The following is a 10,337-nucleotide window of genomic DNA, read 5'->3' as shown; positions in this document are numbered from 1 at the left end:
TGTGTGTGTTGTTGCATATTTGCTTGAAACAAGGGTGCAATTATATAATATCCGCTTGATAACCTTCAAAATAATCCTACTTTAAAATACTTGTAAGACTCGGTCACACCGTAACGGATAGCTCGAACGGATAACTTTTTTTCAATCCGTTCATGTCCGTCAGACGTCCGTTCTTATCCGTTAAACGTCCGTCCATATCCGTTTCATGTCTGTTTAGCGTACGTTTTATCCGTCGACATCCATTTTGTCCGTAGGAAAATTTTGAGCATGTTCAAAACTTTGAACGGACGTCCATCGGATAAATATCCATTGAACGTCCGGTAGGCGTCCGTTTTGTACGGTACTCGTCCGTTTCGTTTCCGTTACTTGTCCGTTATACATCCGTTGGAGGTTTGGTAGACAAATTCACTAACGGACTCCTACCGGACGTTTAACGGATAAAACGGATGCTGAACGAATGTGAAACGGACTTTTACCGGACGTAAAACAGATAAAACGGATGATGAACGGATCTGAAACGAATAAATGCCAATTGAAAATTTCGCGTCAGAAATGACAATTATTGGTATGTCAGATTTCTTGAGTGTCATGAATTCTTATTCGACCTTAGAGTAAGGGCACGTCTTCACTATCAAGCAGCTCTTATTCAGGCCAGACACTACCCTTTGGTGGCATTTTGAAGAACAAACCAAAACCAGTTATATAGAACATTTTGAATATTTATGCGATTCACATGTATTATTATTGTCGCCTTTAGTTTTTCCGTATATCATGTTCATCCGTTTTATCCGGTACGCTTCCGTTAGGTGTCAGTTTTATGCGATACTCGTCCGTTGGATGTGCGTTCGACATCTGTTCTGTCCGTTACGTTTCCGTTTCTCGTACGTTGCATATCCGGTGTGTGTTCGTTATGCATTCGTTACGCGTCCGTTTTATTTGGTCAGTACATCAACGGATTCCCAACGAAAACAATATAACAATTTTGTCAACGGACAAATTTTATTTTCATCCGTTAGGCGTCCGTTCGTGCTATCCGGTAAGGTGGGACCGAAGCTTAAATGCCAGTATTGTTATCTACTTGTATGTGAAGTGAATATACACTATGCCTGAAAAATAGTTATTTAAGAAATGCTTTATAGACCGGATTAAACACATTTTCTTGATGAATTTTATGAGCGACTTACTAAATTTAACTGAGTAAAAGTCCACATACAATTTGAAAGTAATTATAAGTAACCAAGGATAAAACTTTTTTTTAAATTCGTTACCTTTGTTTGTTCATAGACCACTTTTTAATGTAAAGTCCCCAGTTGACATGTTGTAACTATTTGACATCCATTAACCAACACAACGTTCGATTAACGCAATAGAATATAAAATCATTTAACTTCCTGTTTTGCTACAGGAATATTCATGAAATAGCGGAATTTTTTTTTTTTTTTAGGAATAACATTGTTTTGGTATTTCTTAATATCAATAGGTTACGAAAGTAGTTTTGGCAACATGGTATATCGAAATTTAAAAGCTTGGGAAACACCTGTTTTGAAGTGGATTTCAAAGGGCAAACAACAGTGGAGAGACTTGGTATCAGCCTTATATGCCAGCCGGTATACAACTTTTAATAAGAGGATTTAATAAGTTAGTTATATCGAAAAGTAGAATACTCTTTGAATTTTTGTGACATCCGTTACCCCTAACAAACTAGATAAAATTGAGGAAGAGCCATCTCTGTGTGCCCCGCTATTACTTTTTTTCCAACAATAGGTGCCAAAATAAACTAAGTCTGGAAAAAATTGAGATGTTTCCTATAAACTTTAAATAAAAGTAGTGAGTTGTTTTGATTGACATAGAAACTGCACACCAACAGATAATATAAACTGTGTAAATGTCTGGATCGTGTCAAATGTTTTCATGTGTTTAAATAAGTTTACTTTAATAATAGAGCTTTCTTAAAATTTGACAAAATACGTTATGTACGCTTTACAAATCATACGTAAGACTCGTTTGAGAGATCCTTTATTTTGACATGTTTCTGTACTCAAAATCGAAGCATAATGGAACTTCAATGGCTTTTTTGCACTGCATGTAATTACCCGTGTACAACTTGATTTTCGTGATATACAGTAATTTGGAGACGTACGAAAGGTGAAAATATAACACCAACAGGTGGAAGGAGATAACTACACACAAATTTTCTAACATATAGGCTGAAGATAAAAATTTTGCAACCCTAAAAATATTTAAAGAAGAAGAACAACAAAAAAACCTACACGATGCATGTAACAACACCACATCAATAAAAATAAATAACGGGGATGTGTATACTATATATAAAAATAAAAGAAATTTTGATTATCAAAAATCTTTAACCGGACCTTACCCAGACAAGAAATCATCGTCATCTTGATTTTCGACAACTTGTGGTCTTGTTGCTTCTGTATTTAATCTTTGTGCCTGGTTTATCAATATTTGCAGACGGGCTGCTGACGATTCAGCCATATTTATACTTTACCGCCAATATCAAGAAAAATCCATAGGCTGTCCGAATAGTTAGAAATTACTTTGTAACAAACATTTCGATTGGCCGGCAAAAGTACAAAACTTACTGTATGGAATGAAAAACTTACGGTATGGAATTGAAAACCAACGCGTTGGTTTTTCATACCGTATGAATTACGAACCAACGCGTTGAAAGTGATAACCAACGCGTTGATAGTGAAAACTAACGCGTTGGAAGTAAAACTAGGTTGGTCCCCTCCGTAAAACATTCAGTATTCCTTCGGAATATACAAATATTAACGGTCAGTATGAGCTAATGATGGCCTTGAACTTGAACGTTTCGGTTCCTGGTTTGACAACGTCGATTAACAGTACCAGTTAAAAATGTCGTCTGCGTCTTTAGACGACGTTTCTGGTGTTTTGCAGCGTATGAACTCTGTGATGACTACACAGTATTTATTTTTAAAAGATAAACAAACCGTCGCAATTACAGAATGCCAAAAGAGGAATGATGTGCTAGTAGTTTTGCCAACAGGATACGGCAAAACCGTCATAATACAGGCAAATGCAGATACTTTCAGTTTCATGTACTGTCAAACTTTTATTTTATTTTTGTAAATAAACAATCCAAATATTTGCTGTTCAAGCTGTATCATTTAATTTTCAATTTAGAATCGACATGTTCTGATAATAAATATTTAAGAAAATGGAAAGCTTCAACACTCAGTAGTTTTTTAATTGATTTTTTTTATCTGGTCATTGACAGTCATTGTTTTTATCAATTCGATAGGTCAGAAGACGACGGTATTTATTTTATTCATTTATTTATAAAGAAATAGAAAATCGTTCCTACCAATTTGAGTATTGTATAGATTGTTTCTGGATAATAAGAGTTCTTTATTTGAGTATTCAGTTAAATGCTGAAAAAAATCTCCCAATTGTATTACTGTTATTTTATCTTTCAATTTTGAGTGTATTTTCAAATGAGAACTTGTGTTTACAGGCTCTTCCATTTCTGACAGCTGAAAATGCTTGTGTGGTCATTATTAATGGCCTCACAAGCATTATTCAAGAACAAAAAACTAGATTCGGAGACAAAGCCATTGTAATTGACGATGAAATTATTAAATATTTAGAGGACCTACCAAATCCAAATAGTAAAAACCAACAGGTATTGAAAAAAAAAGTTTTATTTTGGTTTTTTTTCAAAAAATTTATTGTGTTATTGTTTTCTTGTTCAAGTTGTATTTATAAAGCCTAGTGTGAGTCTGTGTCATTGTAAACTCTTTCAAAGAAAGAAGAAATAGAGAAGTACGGTTTTCATTGCCTGGAGTTATTGTCAAGAATTTCAATAACGGCCGGGAAACAGACTAGAAGTAAAACCAACGCGTTGATAGTAAAAACCAACGCGTTGAAAGTAAAAACCAACACATTGAAAGTAAAAACCAATTAACGCATTGATAGTAAAAACCAACGCGTTGAAAATTTCATACGGTATGTTCATACCGCCAATGACACGAACGGCCACTCATAGGAAACAACCCGCTTTCATCTTCTGATTTATCCATACACACGAGTAATGCTACTCTATAGAATCGTTCTTTCAACGTATAATTGCTTTTTGTCTTGAAAATTCAGTAAATATTTCCTACTAGACATAAAGCGACCAATAATCACATATAGTTAGTTTATAATATATTATTGCTCAGGAAAATATTAAGGGGTGACGCACACCTGAGTATCTCTACTTAGTAGGCACATACAAACAGTAGTCATAATTGTGTAATAATCTTTTTATCACTTTAAAACTATACAAATGTGTAACAAAGAAAATATAAAAAAAAGATTTAAGACAAAGCACGTTACATAATACAATAACGGGATGTAAAAGTACCGAGCCACTTCAAACGGCCATGTAATGCTCATTGCAATGCTGACAATTTATTACCAGTTACAATCATGCTGACATTTATTTTTAACTACAATGCTGATTTTAAATTGATCTTCTGTACTTTATACACAAACGATAACCATTATACATATATGTATTTAAAAATGCGAATATTTAACATGTACAGGTACTTAAACCTATATTTATATACAGGTAGGAAGTTATTAAATTTAAACAACATTGCCATCTTCCTGGTCTATGGTCAAAAGAACGATGGTGTGGTAAAAATGTCGAAATATATCATCGCATTTTGTTCTTTCTGCGTACAGTGTAAGTAATATTTTGTATTTTAGCGGGTAAAAACGATGATTAACATTTATTTTAATCTAGTGTATCATGAAATTAAACAGACCTAGAAAAAATCCAGTTCCACGTTTCTGCTTTCTATTTTTATCTATATTTGTGTTAATATCGCTTAGATGACCATCGGAAGTCTTCGAAAGTCAACTCAATAGTTATTAGATGGCGTCAAGACTAAAAGTAGAAACGTAAAGAAGCTACATAATATCGAGCCCATGCCCTGTAAATTGTTTATTTTATACTTTTTATATTTGGATAAATGTTTTACATGATAATAAATCAAATATGAGAATTTGAGCCAAATCATTGAACATTAATTTGACACCGAGTGTCCATTAAGATTCATAAACAGAGCTCATAAAAGTTGTGCCCTTTAAGTCTAGCCGATCAACTTCTAATGATCGATAATAGGTACCCACACGTTGATTAAAAGATTTTAAACAATACCATTCGACAGTATCTGTTACTTTTTTGGCAATTAAATTTTTTCTCTGCGTACATTTACATGTATATTCTTCCTTATGAATCACATGATTTGAGTGAAACAGCACGAGAAACTTCAGTACTGTGAACAATTTCAGAATTGAATGCATTCTTGCTAGTACATTTACAGTCAACAGCTTGCAACATTTGCAACAGCATACTTTTTTTAAACGTCCTGAATATAATTACAGTTAATATACTCAAAACATTTATTTCACTTAAATTTTCTGCATTGCAAATCATGTAACAAAGATAATCAAACTAACATTTGAATTAGCTTATGCACGCTTCGAATTTATAAATTGTTGAAATAACTAACTTGCATCAATTTGATTTTCCTATGTACAGCTCACTGTGTATCATCGCCACCGGAAATTGGGTACTAACGAAGCGGAAAGAAATAGATAAAAAAAAAGTAAACAAGGTCAGAATTAATTCAATTTAAAGCATTTCCACTCATTTGATGAGGGTGCCGCTTGAGAAATGATTTCCTGATATATAATTCTTTAAATAATTAGGCCGATAAGTACAAAATTATGACAAGATTAATATTATACTCCAAAACTTGCCACTTAGTACCGGACAATTTCGAGGTCGATCGTCCTCTGTCGCCCCATTGTCAAGATATTCCACTGTTTTTCATTATTTCTCCAGACACGTTTTTAGATTATTATAGTGTGGCATCATATTTACTGAAATTTGTTGACAAAACGATGTGTTTTAAAGAATATGGACAAAAACAGTGTTTGCTTATTGAACTGCGAATTGCAGGACCTTGTACGGCGAATTAATTAATTCAAATTTTGTAACTCACTCTGCATTACTTTTTGGTGGTCTATAAATGTTACCAATTAATATAGGTTTTTGATGAACAAAAATATTTCGATCCACATTGATTCTATATCATCATTTTCCAAATCATATCGTCTTATTGTGGTTAACATGTTAGAAATATAAATTAAAAACCCACCGCCAGATTTTCCAATTCTGTCTTTCTGTTTGTATCATAACCCTTAATATCTATTTCTTTGTTTTGGACATAATCTGACAAAAATGTTTCACTTAAACACAATACGCACATAAAAATTCAGTTCAAGAGAAGTTCGAGTCTGATGTCAGAAGATTTGACTAAAGAAAATAAACAAAATGACAATCATACATAAATAACAACAGACTACTAGCAGTTAACTGACATGCCAGCTCCAGACTTCTATTAAACTGATACTATACACATAAGTAGTATAATACTTGTCACCGAGAGATGTCGGAACGACCAACCAAACCTAAATTAAACCTTTTGCTCGTCCATAAAGCTCAAATGACGTGTTGCAGTCTGATAACTCGTGGTATGGTAGCAGTAAGAGCGTGATGAGCGTAGAAAGATCTTGATAAGTGTAGTGAGGTCGTAAAATAAGCGCGGTGAGAACGTGGTATAATCGTAGCGGGATCGTTGTAGATGCGTAATGGGGACGATCGCACCACGCTCACCGCGATCTAAAATAAATTTAGATCGTGGTGAGGTCGCGGTATGAGCGGCATGAAAATGTAAATTTTCGTTGCTTTCACGATGCTACTACTTCCTCTCTACGCTTCTACAAAGATCCCGCTACGATTATACCACGTTCTCACAGCGCTTATAATTGTTAGGAATTCGATCCGATACAGCAGAATCTGTCACGACATAGGCACGATTGTAATCCGACTAGACAAAATCGGCTGAGTTTTCCCGAATGTTACGGGACGCATTTAACTGTCGGGGTGCTTTGCCGAACTATTCGGACCCTTCCCGACCAGTAGGAATCTGTTACGAACTAAAACGAGTGCGTTCAGACAATAATAGGACATTCCAGATAATTGAGGATACTAATCCGACTTTTTCACTTTTCGTGTCGTATCGCTGTCTGATCTCAAACGGGAGCAATAATCGGCAATGTGTGAACCCCGCATTAGTGCGCTCTCACTACGCTTCTAAATATTAGAAATTATTATAAATTAAGGAATGTATCTCCCTCATGCAAAGCTCTGATTCCTTTCACGAATTTGGTTATACTTTTTGGACCTTTTGGATTATAGCTCTTCAACTTTTATATATGCTTTGGATTTCAAATATTTTGGCCACGAGCATCACTGAAGAGACATGAATTGTCGAAATGCGCATCTGGTGCAACAAAATTGGTACCGTTGATTTTATTACTACCACTGGGTCGATGCCTCTGCTGGTGGACTATTAGTCCCCGAGGGTATCACCAGCCCAGTAGCCAGTACCTCGGTACTGGCATGAAAATACGGATTTTTTGTGTTATTAAAATTTGCTGTTACAAAATATTAGAAATTATTATAAATTAAGGAATGTATCTCCCTCATGCAAAGCTCTGATTCCTTTCACGAATTTGGTTATACTTTTTGGACCTTTTGGATTATAGCTCTTCAACTTTTATATATGCTTTGGATTTCAAATATTTTGGCCACGAGCATCACTGAAGAGACATGAATTGTCGAAATGCGCATCTGGTGCAACAAAATTGGTACCGTTGATTTTATTACTACTACGACCTGATTTCGCCACGACCGCACCGCGATTGTTTTGAACATGTTTAAAGTTGGCCACGCTCATCACGATCTTGCAGACCTCACCACGACCGTAATACGACCTTACTGCGATCTACACGATCTTACTACGATCATCAAAATTTGCATTTTTGTTCACAGACCGTAGTGCGATCGTGGCCTAGTGGGATTGGGGTATTAAGAGTAGACTAATCCGACAGATCACCAATTTATATATCTGTTGGACAAGGCTACTCCGAAAGGAGGGTAGTGTATCTGACCTAATAATGACGTCATGGTTCAGCTAACAAGCACGCTAACCAAAGATATTCAGTCCTTTGTCTACACACTCAATGACATCCGCTTTAATTGTGTTTCAAAATAAACAGTTATCCCTATTTGTGTTTGTGTGTGTGTGTGTGTAAATAATCTAATCTTTAAATAGATGCTAAAATTAAATCATTTTTATTAATAAGAAGAAAAAAGTTATATAAGCACGGCTGGATGTAAAAAGGTGTACACAATTTATTATTTCACGATAGGAATTTACCGACTACGGTATTTTAACAAAAATGTTTACGAGGGCAAATAAATGAATGAACGCTATCAAATCAACAGTTATATTTTTCGAGGATTTTTCCAAAAAAATTTATGAGTGTACACTGTCTTGATTGAAAAATATTCCAACCCTATCCTTATTAGATGTTATTTGATTAGACTGGTCGCACGGACCTATGTTACATTTAACGCTACGTCAGGGGCATAAAACAGGTCCGTGAAACAGTGACATCCCTTTCAGAAAGTTACAACATTTACTTGCTTTTGTATATGTCGTATTCAAATTGTATACATCTGATATGTAAAAGATGTAATAGGACTGTGTTCAAGTCTTATATTGTGTATACATCTTAAATGCTGTCATTCAGGCGAATTGCATTTTTATCAAATTTAATGCATAATAAGTTTTTTAACTGAATTCTTTATTTTCTTTGAAAGGACGGAAAATAAATATTTTAAAATTAGCAAATTGCCATACAGTTGAAAGCCAGTTGCCATACAGTAAATTTGTCAACACGAGCAAGTTGCCGTTCACTAGACTTTATTTTTTATGGTCTATATTCTTTAAAAAACATCTGTTTGACCAAAAATTTCAGTAAATATGATGCCACACTTAAATAATCTAAAAACGTGTCTGAAAAAATAATGAAAAACAGTTGAATATCTTGCCAATGGGGCGAAAGAGGACGATCGACCTCGAAATTTTTCGGTACTAAGTGGATGGTTTTGGAGTATAACACAAAATATTGTTTTAATTTTGTACTGATCGGCCTCATAATTTAAAGAATTATATATCAGAAAGTCATTTCCTAAGCGGCACCCTCATCAAATGAGTGAAAATGCTTTAAATTAAATGAATTCTTACCTTGTTTATTTTTTTTCTATTTCTCTCCGCTTCGTAAGTACCCAATTTCCGGTGGCGATGATACATTGTGTACCTCTCGATATCATAATTTCTTCGACTCGGTCATGAATAAAAAACTTAATAAAAAATAACACATTTTTTAGCTGTCGTGGGATCTAATATGTATGTTGATGAAGGTTCGACTATTACACTTGCATGCCCATTCAAATCCGATCCTACAAAATCCATTGATTGGTTGGGACCTCCAAATTTGATTACACTGTCGATTAACTTGGACATAAATCCTAATTTACCAGACGCACAGAGATCCCGTCTTAGTATTTCAGTTGGCAGCAATGGGGAATACAACTTAAAGATTTTAAACATTCAACTGCACGATGAAGGATTATATAGATGCAATGGAGTAACTGGTGGATCTTTAGTATCTGAAGACTTCAACTTGATTATAAAAGGTTTGTATCAGCTGTTTGATGACATATTATTTCATGTTCTTCTTAGAGTTGTACAAATATGACGTACAAATTGTAATCGACAAACTTTCCTTGTTTTACAATGTCATGTCCTAGAAAAATGTGAAATAAGTCTTACCGTTACTGGTAACTTCGCGAACTAGGATTATAAAAAAGGGAAACGCTTTAATACATACAATACACTGGATGAAAATCATAACGATATCAAATATTATATGCTATGCAAAATGAAAAACAATTTTATGTACCGTACAATAAAGCTAAAGGTTAAGCAATGCCATATAATAACAATACACCAGAAATAGATGTTGTTGCCCTTATAAAACCGTTCGGATACCAAACCGATATATCTCCTTGTTTTCCACTCCAACTTTTTTCTCTCCTTTTACAAGCGACTGGCTTATTATCATAATTTAAAGAAGAAACTGTCTGTCATTACTTTTGTTTTTCTTTGTGTCCAGAATATATTTTCCAGAATTAGATACCACTGCATTTTCTGCCTTTTCATTCAATTAACACAACGGGTTAATTTTCAATGATATGATATTTTTTTTATTTAACTTCATTTTGAGATTTAAACTCCAATGATTTATAAGTATCTTACACGCGAGGATCGATATGACCAAACGGGGTCATATTATCAATATCCATATATGGCCAACTT

The sequence above is a fragment of the Mytilus galloprovincialis genome, chromosome 6 (genome assembly GCF_965363235.1).
Source record: "Mytilus galloprovincialis chromosome 6, xbMytGall1.hap1.1, whole genome shotgun sequence".
Taxonomy (NCBI): domain Eukaryota; kingdom Metazoa; phylum Mollusca; class Bivalvia; order Mytilida; family Mytilidae; genus Mytilus; species Mytilus galloprovincialis.
The sequence above is the reverse complement of the archived record's forward strand: the minus strand, read 5'-3'. Positions refer to the sequence as shown.